Here is a 14,729-nt window from a genome sequence, read left to right as displayed (position 1 = left end):
GAGGGTGATAGACCCTAAAAGTCTTACCCTATCACCCGAAGACTCCCGCCCTTACAAGGGCAGTACCAAAACTGTGCCCTGTACTAAACACATATCACGCCTCCCTGACGCTTTTCGACAGAGGTCTCATCAGAGGGAGCATATACATATACAAAGATAGCCCATAGATCAGATGCCTCCAAGTATGGTTAGCCTGAAGGGAGAGGGGAAGGAGTGCCTTCACCCTTCAAAAAAGCCGTGTGTTCACACGGGATGATGCCTAGCCATACATCATCTATGGGTATCGCATGCTGGTACGGTAAGACACTACACCTAATAGGTGGAGGTATTATGTAAGATAACTTGAGGCCAAAATACTCCTCGGCAATATATCTCCTACCCGCCACCTAGCATCATGTACCCAGCTTTATGTTTATCTTGATGCAAGCCGTAATATGTTCACTTCTTTTTGGTGTATTTATTTCTGACACTGTACTTGGTGGTGCTAATCAAGGCGACCTGACTTATTCGCTCTTAAGTGAGTATTAGTTCTTTTAACTATTTTCTAATAAACTTTGGATTTTATGAATTACCTAGGTGCTGTTTTGCTATGAATTGTTGACGGTAATAGTATTCTGTATACTTTGAGACTTTGGCGCTATTTTAGGTTCCAGGATTATTAAAAATTACAGATTAGGGCAGAGGCAGGTAGGAGGAATCCACCATCATATCTACTTCTGATAGTAGAATCCACATGGTAGGCTTCCTTTAACCAATTTTTTCAGGGAAACACCAAATAATTTCCAGAATTTTACATCCCGCTATTCTACAAATATTTGTGTTAATTTATGCTTGAATGTGGCAACATGGGATTTTACATCATTTCTTTTAAATTAATTTCATTTTTGGGTGAGAAGTTTTTTGTTTTTGAAAAAGAACCCGTCATCATGAACCTTGCCTTTCTTAAAAAGTGCAGCACAGGCCTCCTATGCCTCCTCCCACCAGTAAAATCGCTCCCCAAACTTTTTCTGCTCTGCCCACCGTGGGATGCGTGAAATGGTATGAAGAAGATCTGCAGTTTCCCACACACATGTAGTGAGGGGGACAGTATTCTGGTAAGGACATGAAGCGGACAAGGAGAGGACTTCCTGTCTGCTCAGGCTAAGATTTGAAGAGAAAATGAGCTGTCATTCAAAAGAAGGAGGCGTGGGTCACTGGCAGCCTGGAGGAAACATGACTCTTTTATTCAGAAATTGACTCTTGTCTACTCATTTGCATAAGAGAAAAACAGCTGAAATTAAGGTACAGTGCAGATAATTTAGCATGCAGCCCCTCTATCTCGTTTGCATCTTTTGTAAACCATTTTAAGAGCGGATCCTGCCAGAGGGGGTGCACACCAGCATCTAAGTGTACTTGGTTTATAATCCTTCATCCTGGTATTAGAGTTTCTTTGAAGATGTATTCCTTATTTTGATCACTTATCCTTAGTCATCAATATATGAATATATGAATGGTGGGGGTTCAACGCCAGGCTGCTCTAGCACCTCCCTCTCTCATGCTGGGAGTGAACGGACATCTTGTCCCTGTGCTCCGCACTGCTAATTACAAGTCTTTTTTTTCCAGGCAATCCCAGGGTGTCAAGATCAAAGAAGAACACTGCCAGGATCAGGATGAAGAGGGGTGCAGGTGAGTACCGTACCGACTATAAGGCGCACCGGATTATAAGGCCCACCATCAATAAATGTGTGCTTAAACGTCTAGGTTCATATATAAGGCGCACCTGATTATAAGGATGAATGACCAGGAGGTGGCAGACCTGTGCACAGTTCAAGGCAACTGTTGTCTGTAAGTGCGGTTTATATATAAGGCGCACTGGACTATAAGGTGCACCTTTGATTTCTGAGAAAATCAAAGGAATTTTTGTGCGCCTTATAGTCTGAAAAATATGGTATGTGTAGTTTTTTTGCTAATCTTACTGAAAGTTTTCCTTTAAAGAAAACACTTGGTCACTTTACTCCTACACTTACATATTACAAGTATTCATGTACAAACAAGTAAAGTTTCCTTTAAATGTAATGTGAGCACAAGACATCTCAGGTATCTCTGATGCCGGCTGCATGTGCAGGAGGTGACAAGATCTGATCTACTTACAGATATCTCTTCCTTATCTCAAGACTTTGTTTTACTTTCGCACAAGGTTGGAAAATACTAGAAAATTCTGCTCTAACTTATTTCAAACTTTCTTTTCTAGTAAAGGGTGCGGGTGCAAAAATAATAAAGACAAAAATACGTGACATAAGCTGACGTGGCACTGATATGAAGGAATATATTGCCTGTAACTTTCCAATTTTTGGGGGTCCGCGTAGGGTGTGTTCAATTGATCCCCAAATGAACAGTGCACATGTGCCATGGGGCTCTATTCAAGTCTATGGCACTGATGGAGATATCTGAGCACAGTACTCCACTACTTCTACCAATGCCATAGACCTGCCAACCTGCCAACCTGCCACTTCATTCTTTATATGGGGTACTACGGACCCCTGTTCTCATGATACATGAGAACCCACCAATCAGCAAGTTATCCCCTATCCTGTGGATAACGTATTTAGATTGGACCCACTGGACATAGAGCGCTATCGATTCCAACAACTGCCTGAAGTAAATTCCATGACCCCCAACATTTCCAGCCCCATCGAGAGTGCTGAATAATGGAAGACCATTGCATTGCTGTAACAATAGCTTCTACCCGGGCTTCCCCTCTCTCCCCCACTTTGTCCTGCATCAGCTCCGGTTACTTCCTCTCATATTTGCTTCTCTTTAGCACATGAACAGAGCAGGCAGATCCTCCCCATTGCTGGCCCTGCTCCCTCGATTATTTCCCGATTCCCTGCTGCAGGGAATCGGGAAAAAGGCAAGTAACAGGGGATTTTTTTTGTTTTATACCAGGAAAAGAAGGATAAGGGGCAGGAGGGCCACAGTATGAGGTAGGATGCAGGGCAGGAGGGCCACAGTATGAGGTAGGATGCAGGGCAGGAGGGCCACAGTATGAGGTAGGATGCAGGGCAGGAGGGCCACAGTATGAGGTAGGATGCAGGGCAGGAGGGCCACACTATGAGGTAGGATGCAGGGCAGGAGGGCCACACTATGAGGTAGGATGCAGGACAGGAGGGCCACACTATGAGGTAGGATGCAGGACAGGAGGGCCACACTATGAGGTAGGATGCAGGACAGGAGGGCCACACTATGAGGTAGGATGCAGGACAGGAGGGCAACACTATGAGGTAGGATGCAGGACAGGAGGGCCACAATATGAGGTAGGATGCAGGACAGGAGGGCCACATTATGAGGTAGGATGCAGGACAGGAGGCCACTATATGAGGTAGGATGCAGGACAGGAGGCCACTATATGAGGTAAGATGCAGGGCATGGATCTTTTTATGCGATTCTGGATATGACAAAGCACCAAAAAAAAAAAAAAAAACACATGGTATGAAAAGCCGGACATTCCCTTTAATAAAATTACTGGTATATTCTTAAGAGATGGTGAGTAATCTACAGGCTCTCGGGAGAAACCTTGTTAGAGATTGTTAATGCAGATGCGACTCAGATAACAATCTGGACAGAATCTATCATGGACCCTGAAACTATAGGCAAGGAATGCAAACCGCAGCTCAGCTGTACTGTCCATTTATGGATTAAAATTCTCTCTTATAGGAAACGTATCTGGAAAGCAAACAGGAACAATGCTCCATAAGAAACACTGGCTGCAAGACACTTCCTCTGGATGAAAGTATCATAGAGGACAATATATTCCTTGTATTACACATTGTATCATACAGATGTAGCAGAGCTGAATTAGTCTCTGGTATTCCAGAACTGTAAATAGCCATTGAAGAATCATGCTCAATAATGGCGTCCCAAATACTTTAATGACAGCAAAGGACAAATATTGTAACTTGCGGTGACTTGTCAAAGAGCAAAGTCTGGGAATCCCATAGACGCCTTACACATAAGAGAGCACCAAATTTTATCTTCTTCTAAATATAGCACATGACATGTACAGTGAATAAGTATGTATGAACTATGTACATTCAGCCCCGTCACCAGGGTAACAACATTTACATCATCAATTAGGAAGCAAAACGTTCTGCAAAAAAATGTAAACGCTGACCTTTAATTGCATGTGACCATTTTCTCTAAAATATGATCTGTCATGGTGACAGAGCTCATTAACTTGAACTCATCATGCTGAACTCATCGTCTGTTCCACCAGAAGCATGTTATAGAGCAGGAGGTGCTGAGTACATTGCATATAGTGTCATATCGGCAGGCAGCATGTTATAGAGCAGGAGGTGGTGAGTACATTGCATATAGTGTCATATCGGCAGGCAGCATGTTATAGAGCAGGAGGTGCTGAGTACATTGCATATAGTGTCATATCGGCAGGCAGCATGTTATAGAGCGGGAGGTGCTGAGTACATTGCATATAGTGTCATATCGGCAGGCAGCATGTTATAGAGCGGGAGGTGCTGAGTACATTGCATATAGTGTCATATCGGCAGGCAGCATGTTATAGAGCAGGAGGAGCTGAGCAGATTGTACATAGTGGGGCACATTTACTAAGGATCCACATTTCCGTCGGATTTCCCGACAATTTCCAATTTGCGCTGCATTTAACAGGGGTTTTTGGCGCACGTGATCAGATTTTGGCGCAATCGTGCCGACTTTCATGCGACACATATCGGGGGGTGTGGGCGTCAGACAACCCGACTGATTCAGACTAAGCCCGGGATTTTAAATTCAAATTGTGTTGCAAGACATGCACTCACATACACCGGGAACAAGAAGGTGAACTCCGGCGAATCTCAGCGCGGAAGCGACACATGTAGGATATCGGGCGCACGATCTTGGTGAATCGCACCGGACTTCATCCTCGTCGGACAACGCACCTCAGGTATCGCCACAGGAAGTAAATGTGCCCCATTGTCTTATATATAGCTCAGCTCCTCCCAGCTCATTCTGCTGACTGGAGTAGTGACACCATGTACAAAATTCTCATCTAGCTTTATAACATGCACATGCAGATTGTACTTCATTTATCCCCTGTAAGGGGTTGTCTACAAGGTTGGTATTGTCTATATGGGTGGCAAGGACCTGCAATCATCATAGTAGATTACTGTTGATTGAGCCACCTAATGTGTAAGGTGGTATCTTGGGGGTGAATGTTGGGGGAAATAGGGATAAGGGATGTTCAGTTTCAATTTCCTTGATCCTTTTAACTCCCAAGAGAGATGAGCTGCACCCATATGTGTATCACAATAGATTACTCATCTCTTTGCCTAGTGTGCATGTCTATAGTAGAGTAGAGAGTTGTAGCTGCTGGCTGAGCATTCCCTTGGCCACCCTAGAACCTGGAATAGGAGCTGCATCAGAAGGTTCTTCATCCAACCTGCCAGGCGATTCTTTACAGAACAACTATGAAGGGTCCATTGTTAGAAAATTAATACTTTTCCAAATCCATTACAACAATGTATTGTTACACGTTATCAGGAGTTAGTGGAAGAAAACTTTGTCTCAATTTGTTATTTTACACTCAAGGCCACAGCTCTGCCCACTGAACGAGAAAACACGAGCGTGCTTTGTTACAGACTGCACGGCGACTGCCAATGCCAAGTTCACAACGGAAAGACGACATGTTGGGACACCTCAGTCATAGTATTACAAGGTACCAGGTTATTCCCCCAGGAGAAGAGGGAAGGGTTGGAAGATTATTATTTCATGGCTGATCTAGATTTCACACTTCTTGGCTGATTATGAAATACAATGGGTATCGTGCCCCCGCACACACTTTTTAGCAGGAGGAAGATTTGCCAAAGATCAGCTAATAATTGAATTCTCTGTTAATAAAACCCATGTAGAAGAATAACACTGGGACTTCAGGCAGCTCTGAATCATCTCTCGGCACAGGAGGAGCCAACGTTACAATGTATCAAATTTTAAAGAACTCATAATTTGTTTGTTACAAGTATTAAGTAGAAAACTTAAAGGGGTTGTCCAGGACCAGAGATTTTTGAATATAAAGGTCCGGGGTTGTATAAAAATAACAAATGACCCCTTTCCTGCGCAGAACAGTCAGTATACACCTCCCACAACATCAGCGGTCCGGTAAACTCTACAGTGCGTGGCCTCCACATCATTGCTGAGTCTCTGTATACAAAGAGAGGGCACTGTCACACTGACCCGGAGCACCTGAGAGGGGTGCCCTGGGACCTATAATTAAAAAATCACTTTGATGGGAACCTGTCAGTTAAAATATCTCACAATAACTAAACATATCTTTGGAAAATGATATTACACACAAGTACAACTATCCCTATATTGTTCCTCCCCATACCTGTAAAGTTCCACAGTCTGTATGTAATATTGACACACCATCTATGCATATTCATGTTCTTCTAGTTTACAATACAATAATACAATACAATAAAGCTTTAATGATCCCTTAGGGAACTGTGGAGCTTAGACATGCTGCCAGCCTCCTGATTGACAAGGAATTTTTTGCTTTTTTTTCAGCCCAGTGAACTCAACTCTGCTTCAACATTCATGCAGTGGCTGTGTGATTCGCCGATGAGAATTCTTGAAAGAGCTGGTCAATGGAGAGACTGGCTGTAAGGGACTTCCGGAAGAGAAATCAGCTCATCCTTCCCCCAGGAATTCTCTTTAGTTTTTCACACAGACAACATCAGGAAGCTGGAGGTGCGGATGAATATGCTGACACAGCTCAGAGGAAAAATGATGATCAGACTCAAGGGGGGGTCATTTGTATAGATGGTGAGTCAACTTTACAAACAGAATGTGAAACTTTCCATGTATGGGGAATAACAATATAGGGATAGTAAAAGCGTTGTCAAATAGACAGTAACATAATAAGTGGTTCTTATTACTCCCCTGCCAACTCTGCATCTTTATTACATATTCTGGCTCTCCGATCACTGAGCCAATCACAAACTGAGGGGGAGGGGTTACCGTTCCATTCAATGATTGACTGAGCAGCCTACCGTTTCCTGTTTAGAGTTAATCAGGAAGTGCAGTGCAGGAGGAACGAGGAGCCAAAATACTGGAGTAAAAGGGGAAAGGCCCTTTAAAAGCAACACCAAAAACATTTTAGGTCAAAAATTATAATACCATGTTTGCAACTCTACAGAATTATATCGGTTCGGCTTTACTTGATCTCCCGTGGGTCATAATGAACCATTTTGTGTAGATACAAGCACGCAGTATAAAAGTTGACTGAATGTAGTGGAAGTGTAGAAAAGGAGTGCAATATTTTCTTACGTAACAGACGTAACACATTTAGGTTCCTGAGAAAAGGAGGATTAGAGACACATTCTATTTCATGTAGGGTTATGTAATGAGCCGCATGCTATACAGGAGGCAGAAGGTCAAGCACAGATAATGCTTCCTTAGCATAAACCCTTGCACTTCCAGAGCACAATGTATCTGTGTACCGTAATAATAGTGACTCATTATTCACCTCTTCCAGTCTGAACCGCCATAAGGGGTGAAACATTAACAAAGTGAAGGCGCACAAATCACTCACTGCAGACTATCCTACAAAGGGCAAAGGGCAAAAGAGAAGGTGACAATGAAGAAAGAAGTTACTCCAACTTATGGGCAGCTGCTAACATTACATTGAAGGATTTATATCTGTACATTCTATCTGCACGCTACACACATGTTAGCTTAAAAGGGTGGAGTGTTCTATCTGCAGGCAGCATGTTATAGAGCAGGAGGAGCTGAGCAGATTGTAAACAGTGTCCTATCTGCAGGCAGCATGTTATAGAGCAGGAGGAGCTGAGCAGATTGTACAGTTTTCTATCTGCAGGCAGCATGTTATAGAACAGGAGGAGCTGAGTGGTAGTGATGTGTCGTTAGCGAACGAGACATCTTTTTTTCATGAACAGCGGGAGCTCACTAAGCGAGCCTATAGTTCACTTAACCCCAGCTCAGCACGCTCCCTTTAACCCGATACATTCAAGTGAAAAGTGGGTGGTGTGGGATGATTGACTGGTCCCTATTTAATAGGGAGTCATTCAGCAGCCACAAGAGCCGGCTCTTCTTAGTGAGCAGAGCCTAATGAGCCAGTTCAGCAAGAAGAGCCGGAATTCCCATCACTGCTGAGTGGATTGTATATAGCATCCTATCAGCAGGTAGAAGCTTATAGAGCATGAGAAACTGAGAAGATTGTACATTGTATCCTATCTGCAGGCAACAGCTTATAGAGCAGGAGGAGCCGAGCAGATTGTACATTGTATCCTATTTGCCGGTAGCAGGTTATAGAGCAGGAGGAGCTGAGCAGATTGTACATTGTATCCTATCGGTAGGTAGCAGCTTATAGAGCATGAGAAACTGAGAAGACTGTACATTGTATCCTATCTGCAGGCAGCATGTTATAGAGCAGGAGGAGCTGTGAATATTGTACATAGTGTCCTATCTGCAGGCAGCATGTTATAGAGCAGGAGGAGCCGAGCAGATTGTACATGGTGTCCGATCTGCAGGTAGCAGGTTATAGAGCAGGAGGAGCCAACCATATTACACATAGTGTCCTATCTGCAGGCAGCATGTTATAGAGCAGGAGGGGCCGCGCAGATTGTACATTGTATCCTATCTGCAGGTAGCAGGTTATAGAGCAGGCGGAGCCGAGTTGTGTAGTTTTGTGGGAAAATAGTAAGGACTTATTCAACTAATAGTGTGGAACTACTATGCTGCTAGTACAGGTTTTTAGACCCACATGACCACTGATGGGTATATAATCCGCACATTATTGCCACATTGCAGTCCGTCTGAAGAAACCATACAGGTATTTAACCTACCTGGCTAAACTGAGTTAACGCCCCCACCCCCTCCATCATGTTACACTGTGCACCTTGATTGATGTGGGGTTTGTGGTGGTGGCGGCTGGTGAAATCCTACATCATAAGAATCCACCACATCATTTACCAGGAAATGAAAAGTATGACATAAATGTAGGGTGACAGCTTTGGTCTAAGTCTAAGGTGTCCTAGTGCCCAATAAAGTGACCACATATACATCACACTATACAGCATGGAAGCTCTGCAGACATTGCACACAGCCGTGCTGAGGCTGTAACCGCTGGATGTGGGGGTCCCAACTCCTGGAAGGGGTATACACCATCATTATGGGGGTGTATATAACCTAGTTACTAACACATCAAGCCCCAGAGAGGTGAAAGTCTTTTGGGATCTTCCAAGAAACATCCAGAAATGAATGGGTCAGTACGTTCCAGGAATTAACATTTTAACCCTTAAGCGTTACACCCTATAACAGCGCGCACCGTATAACCCTTGGTGTGCCGGGTGCAGAGGTGTGACTGATTAACCCACACCAGGAGAGGAAGTGTTAAATATTATACTGGAGAGGGCAGAGGTGGAATCACTCCAGGTCACTGAGGACACATGAATAACCTATAAACTTCCCTGTTTTTTTAAAAAAAAATTTAAAGTTTTTTTTTTAAAGCGATACTCGAGTTAGCTAAAGCTCTACAACACAAGGGGCGTTACTTCTAAATTTCTGGAGAATAACTCAGAAAAATGTATTGTCACACAATTAACCCTTTCAGTGCTGTTGCCTTACAGCAGCTGAAGATCTATTAACCCCCGGTCGCCTGGTATAGTGTCTATATAATTACAATGTAGCGGAATATAAATATTTACATAGCACCAAGGAACCTTGCGGCCCGTGACAGATGATACAAGTCATATGCACAACTATAGGATAGGCTTCATTAACCCTTCATACCTCAGCAGAAAGTGACAGATAAAGAATTTAGCTGGTTAACCCTTTGCCATGTCATTATAGAACAATATTACTATTATTATTACTGCTACTCCGCTTCTTCTTCAGTTTTACATACTGTGTAGTACCGGCAAGTACAACTTGGAGAGACGCTACGAGTCTTCGACATACGCTTTAGCATATAGGATAGGCGGAATTAACCCATTCTACCATGGTCCAGTGCTGCATTGAAGAATTCCTAATAAAACTGGTTAACCCTTTCCTATATTACAGCTTGAAATAGTATCAATAATACTATTCTCACTCATACCGGTATTCGTACAGACACTTCCTAGGTGTAGTGACAGATGGCAAATCCCACGTAGAACCAAGGAATAACCCCCGGTGTAGAATGTATGATTGATTAACCCTTTCTAAGTCACGGTGACACCACTAGTAGGGGTTACGGTAACCCCCTCCTGTGCTATATGTATATTGACGATATTGACTAATACATCTTCTAAGACTCCTGATCATTGGAGCTGACAATCTAGAGCCGATACAGACGTGAAATAGAAATTCAGCACTTACCAGATGTCTGCACCTCCTCTCCCTTAAGTTACTTCTTGCTAGTTACTTGGTATCTGGGTCGCTTCCGCAGGCGTGAGCTACACCGACAACCCCGAGACATCGATCAAATATCCTCCTCATCAGTGGGCAGAAAGAGGAAATGAGATGCGGGGCGTAGGCATCCAAACAATAACACACTAGTAATAATACTAGTGATACAAAGTTCACAGAGCTGGATTCAGAGAGGGAGCCTGGTCCCTGGCTGCACACACACAGGCGCTGGGCTACTGTCAATCACCATAGTCAGCACAGGCTGGGGGCACTTTGCATAGTAAGGAGGAGATAGCCAGGCAGCAGACTAATGTAATATTACAATAGAGCAGACCACGCTTCCAGGAGGGGACGGCGGCTGAGCTTTAGGAAATAAGCCCCTAATTAAAGCACCGCCTGAGGGGCAGTTAAAGGGATCCCACACGATTTAGCGAATAACATAAGATGACTTAGGCCCTGGATCTCTGAGGATATTAGAATCTTGGGAGCGATTTCCTGCTTCTGGTAAATGTGCTTCTCTGGTATAGATTAGGCTTGGTGCATTCCACTGAGTAAGTAGTAGTAGGTGGGGCTGCGGGGGGGAGTGGACGGACGATGGGAGTTGCTAGTGTAATAGGCACAAGTCCATGGACTCCTGTGTGTGATATTCAATACAGTCATCTAAGAAACAGCCCTGGTTGTTACTTCTTAAAGGCTCCCTCTAGTGATTTACACATAAATATCACATTGTTGGTGGAACATTGTAACAAAGTAGTTATGTGACATGTGGCGACTTGTGTCTTATCAGCAGGAAAGTCAGGAAGGACAACTGCAGAGGCGAGGAGTCATCAGATCTGGAAGATAGGGGTGAAAGGGATCATCGATGATGATTTTGGAAAAGATAAGAAGATTCGCTGAGAAGATCAAATCTATTTGTTGTTTTTTTTAGACAACATATCGACTCTGTTTGAGACAAATGTTTTAACAGGGGGGCTAGCGACTTCGTTGGGAGGGGGGATTGGCAAGGGAAAATTTTATGAAAATGTTAAAAATGTATCCAAAAAATGTAATGAGAGAGGATCTTTTTGGGGTTTTATAGGACTAGAGGGGGTTATATACCAAATTCCAGGACAATTGGAGTGACATCACTTCTGACTGATTCAATTCGGACCTGAACTACCTTATATACTCGAGTATAAGCCTAGTTTTTCAACACAAAATTTGTGCTCAAAAACCCTAACTCGGCTTATACTCGAGTCAACTAAAAAAATAAAGTCAAAACTCACCTTTCTGACATCATAGGTCCTCTTTTGTCTGAGACAGTCTGAGACAGAAGAGGACCTATGGGGGACGTCGGAAAGATGAGTACAGTGTTATTTTTTTTCCTACTACAGGGGCTGGGCAGGCTGTATGCTACAGGGGCTGGGCAGGCTGTATTCTACAGGGGCTGGGCAGGCTGTATGCTACAGGGGCTGGGCAGGCTGTATGCTACAGGGGCTGGGCAGGCTGTATGCTACAGGGGCTGGCAGACTATATACTGGGAGGCTGTAACCAATGCATTTCCCACCCTCGGCTTATACTCGAGTCAATAGGTTTTCCCAGTTTTTGTGTTGAAATTAGGGGTTTCGGCTTATACTCGGGTCGGCTTATACTCGAGTATATACGGTAAATCAAAAACGTGAAGGGAATCTTTGAAAACTTTTTCAGAAATTTCTGAAATTGCAGGCCAATCTACAGAGCTTGTCTTGGTGCTTTCTAACCTCTCATTACAAAGGGAAATATGTTAACATGGTGTGAACACATATGATAGTCTTTTTCAGAAATAGTTTTTTTTATAATTCGTGGGTGTATGCCAGATAACTGATTGAAATGTGATGAAAATTTGCTTTTCACTGATCGAACTCTGATGAAAATAATTTCTGCTTCTCTCCTGTGAAAGGGATCTAATATTTTATAATGCTGTATGTGCACAATCCTCCATTCATGCTCTGCACCTTTGTACATATAACAATGGATATGCCTCTAAAATACACTGAAAATAAAATACACACAAAAATAAGAGAAATACTTAAACAACACAATGGGGCAGATTTACTTACCCGGTCCTGTCGCGATCCGGCGGTGTGTTGTCTGACAAGGATTCGGGTCTGCATGTGTCGCTTCCGCACCGAGGTCCGCCGGAGTTCACCTTCTTCTTCCCGGTGCTTGTAACTGCTTTTCTTGCGACACAATTCTAAATGTTGAATCTTGTGCGTCGCCCAAATCGGTCGGGTTGTCCGACTGTCCGCCCCCTGATTTCTGTCGCATGCAAGCCGGCACAGATGCACCAAAATACGCTTGCGTGAGCCGAAATCCCGGGGCTATACGGCGCAAAACGGAAATTGACGGGAAAACCGACGGAAATGCGCTCCGCGGACCATTAGTAAATGAGCCCCAATATGAAGTCAATCAAGATGCCCAGTTATAAATCAACACTAGTTGTGAATTAATTTCTCCTGCTATTGTGCAGGAAATTGAACAGACAACATGTAGCCAAAAGTAAGACAACCCCATAATTGTGTTCTGTAGGTGGTGACTAAAGACCATTTCTCAGTTCTCTTCCTTTTTTGCTGTATACAGCAGAGTATACAGGACTGAGGAGGTGGGCTGTTGTTATTGTTATGGTTACTTTTGCACGTTAGGGGGTGAGCACATGTGACAGATGTGGCATGGCAGAGTTTTGTAGCCTACAACATCCTCCAGCATGAGCGGTTTGCCAGTGGGTCAGTAATGGTGTGGGAAGGTATTTTATTGAAGGGCCACAGAGCCCTCCATGTGCTAGACAGAGCTATCCTGACAGCAATTAGTTACCTAATCTGAGATCCTCAGACCCATAGTGAGACCATAGGCAGGTGCATTGGGCCCTTGGTTCCTTGGCCTGCCCATTCCCTAGACCTGAATCCAATCAGGGACATCATTCACAAACTCCACAACTTACCACAGACTGTCCTTGGTAACTAGATGAACATATGTCGCCTTATTGGGAGCATACCCAGGTGTTTAGGGAGGTCATACCGGGACGTGGAGGCCACACATACAATACTGAGCTTCATTTACTAATCTTTGGGCATTTCCACTGAAATGGTCCAGCCTGAAATTAGATTTTCCACTTCAATTTTCAAGAATTACATTTGGAATATTTAATTCAATGAGATCTTGGATTTGTTATTTAAGTGTTGTCTTTATTTTTTTGAGCATTGTAAACGAGGGATCCCAAAACAATGGTTCTCCAGTTAGGTTGAATTCACATGTCTAGACGATGGAAACTAACTCACAGCCGACATAGACGTGCACATTGGCCCAGATATATTGGTGTGTCTGCACCAGTTTTTTGTCTAGTGCACCAAGAAAACAAAGGTGCAACTGTGTCACATCATGAAAACTGACCAGATGTACTAAGAGCCGGCAACACTATTGGATTACTATTGGCGCAAACTGCGCATTAGTGAGGCCAAACTAAGGCATTTTGCAACAGGCCATTGTGTCTCTCCGCTCTGTGTCCGAGCTGTGTTGTTCGCTCTGCAAGAGATAGAACAGGTCATATACCGGCCCTGATTTGCGGCGTGACCGCCCAGCTCCCTGTGGAAAGGTGTTAGCAGCGTTCACCCTTTTCCCTCAACTCCCGGCTTGCGGACATGTGGATGTAGACTTTGGTGAAGCAGAAAGAAGCAGGATGCCAGCCCAAATCTCCGACACTCATTAAAGGGAATGAGAGGTGCAATGGAGGCAGAGCCATAGTTACAGCTCATTCTGCGCCAGGCAATAAATTTGTACACACCCCCATTACAGGCCCATGTACACTTGACAATTATCTCCTACTGATAATCCTCCATTCTGATCCCATTTTGACAACCCACTCCTAAAGAATTGTACCACTTGTATCCCCGTTCCCGAAAAACTTTGACCCCCTTATGCCTCACTCCAATATACTATAACCCCCTGTGAATCTGTTCTATGGACTTTACACTTTAGCTCACACTTTTCTTACTGCAATAGGCCACTAAAAGACCATTAACTCCTATATACTATACTATAGACTCCCCTATGTGTGGTCCCTCTTCTAAATTAAATAGGAAATTTCTCCACCTCCATAACTCCAGCTGTTTTCATGAGTTAAAGGGAACCTGTCAACAGGAGACCCATTTTTAGCACTCCCCCAGTCCCCACAGAGCATAGTACATACACTGCCAAAGTGTTTTTGTATTAAAAATTGGCATTACATAAAAAAAGATATGTTATATTGTACCTTTCATTAGCATCTGCTGTGTGACTAGGAAGTTGCCTATTGGGAGGGCCTGCAAAGGAGCAGTCCCCCC

At 43.8% G+C, this 14,729-nt stretch overlaps 1 protein-coding gene across 3 annotated transcripts in view; it reads right to left on the bottom strand.

The window, feature by feature from the left end:
• HPCAL1 (hippocalcin like 1) overlaps positions 1-10,940 on the bottom strand; it is a 97,002-nt gene extending 86,062 nt beyond the window's left edge. For 2 of the 3 annotated variants that reach the window (XM_072143574.1, XM_072143575.1), the window contains exon 1: positions 10,366-10,939. The gene's annotated coding sequence lies outside the window, so the exon portion shown is untranslated. Of the gene's footprint in view, positions 1-10,365 lie in introns of all 3 variants that reach the window. The other variant, XM_072143576.1, reaches the window with a different exon arrangement.
• Between the last annotated feature and the right edge of the window lie 3,789 nt (positions 10,941-14,729).

Source organism: Engystomops pustulosus, chromosome 3 (assembly GCF_040894005.1).
Source record: "Engystomops pustulosus chromosome 3, aEngPut4.maternal, whole genome shotgun sequence".
Lineage (NCBI taxonomy): Eukaryota > Metazoa > Chordata > Amphibia > Anura > Leptodactylidae > Engystomops > Engystomops pustulosus.
The sequence above is the reverse complement of the archived record's forward strand: the minus strand, read 5'-3'. Positions and strand labels throughout refer to the sequence as shown.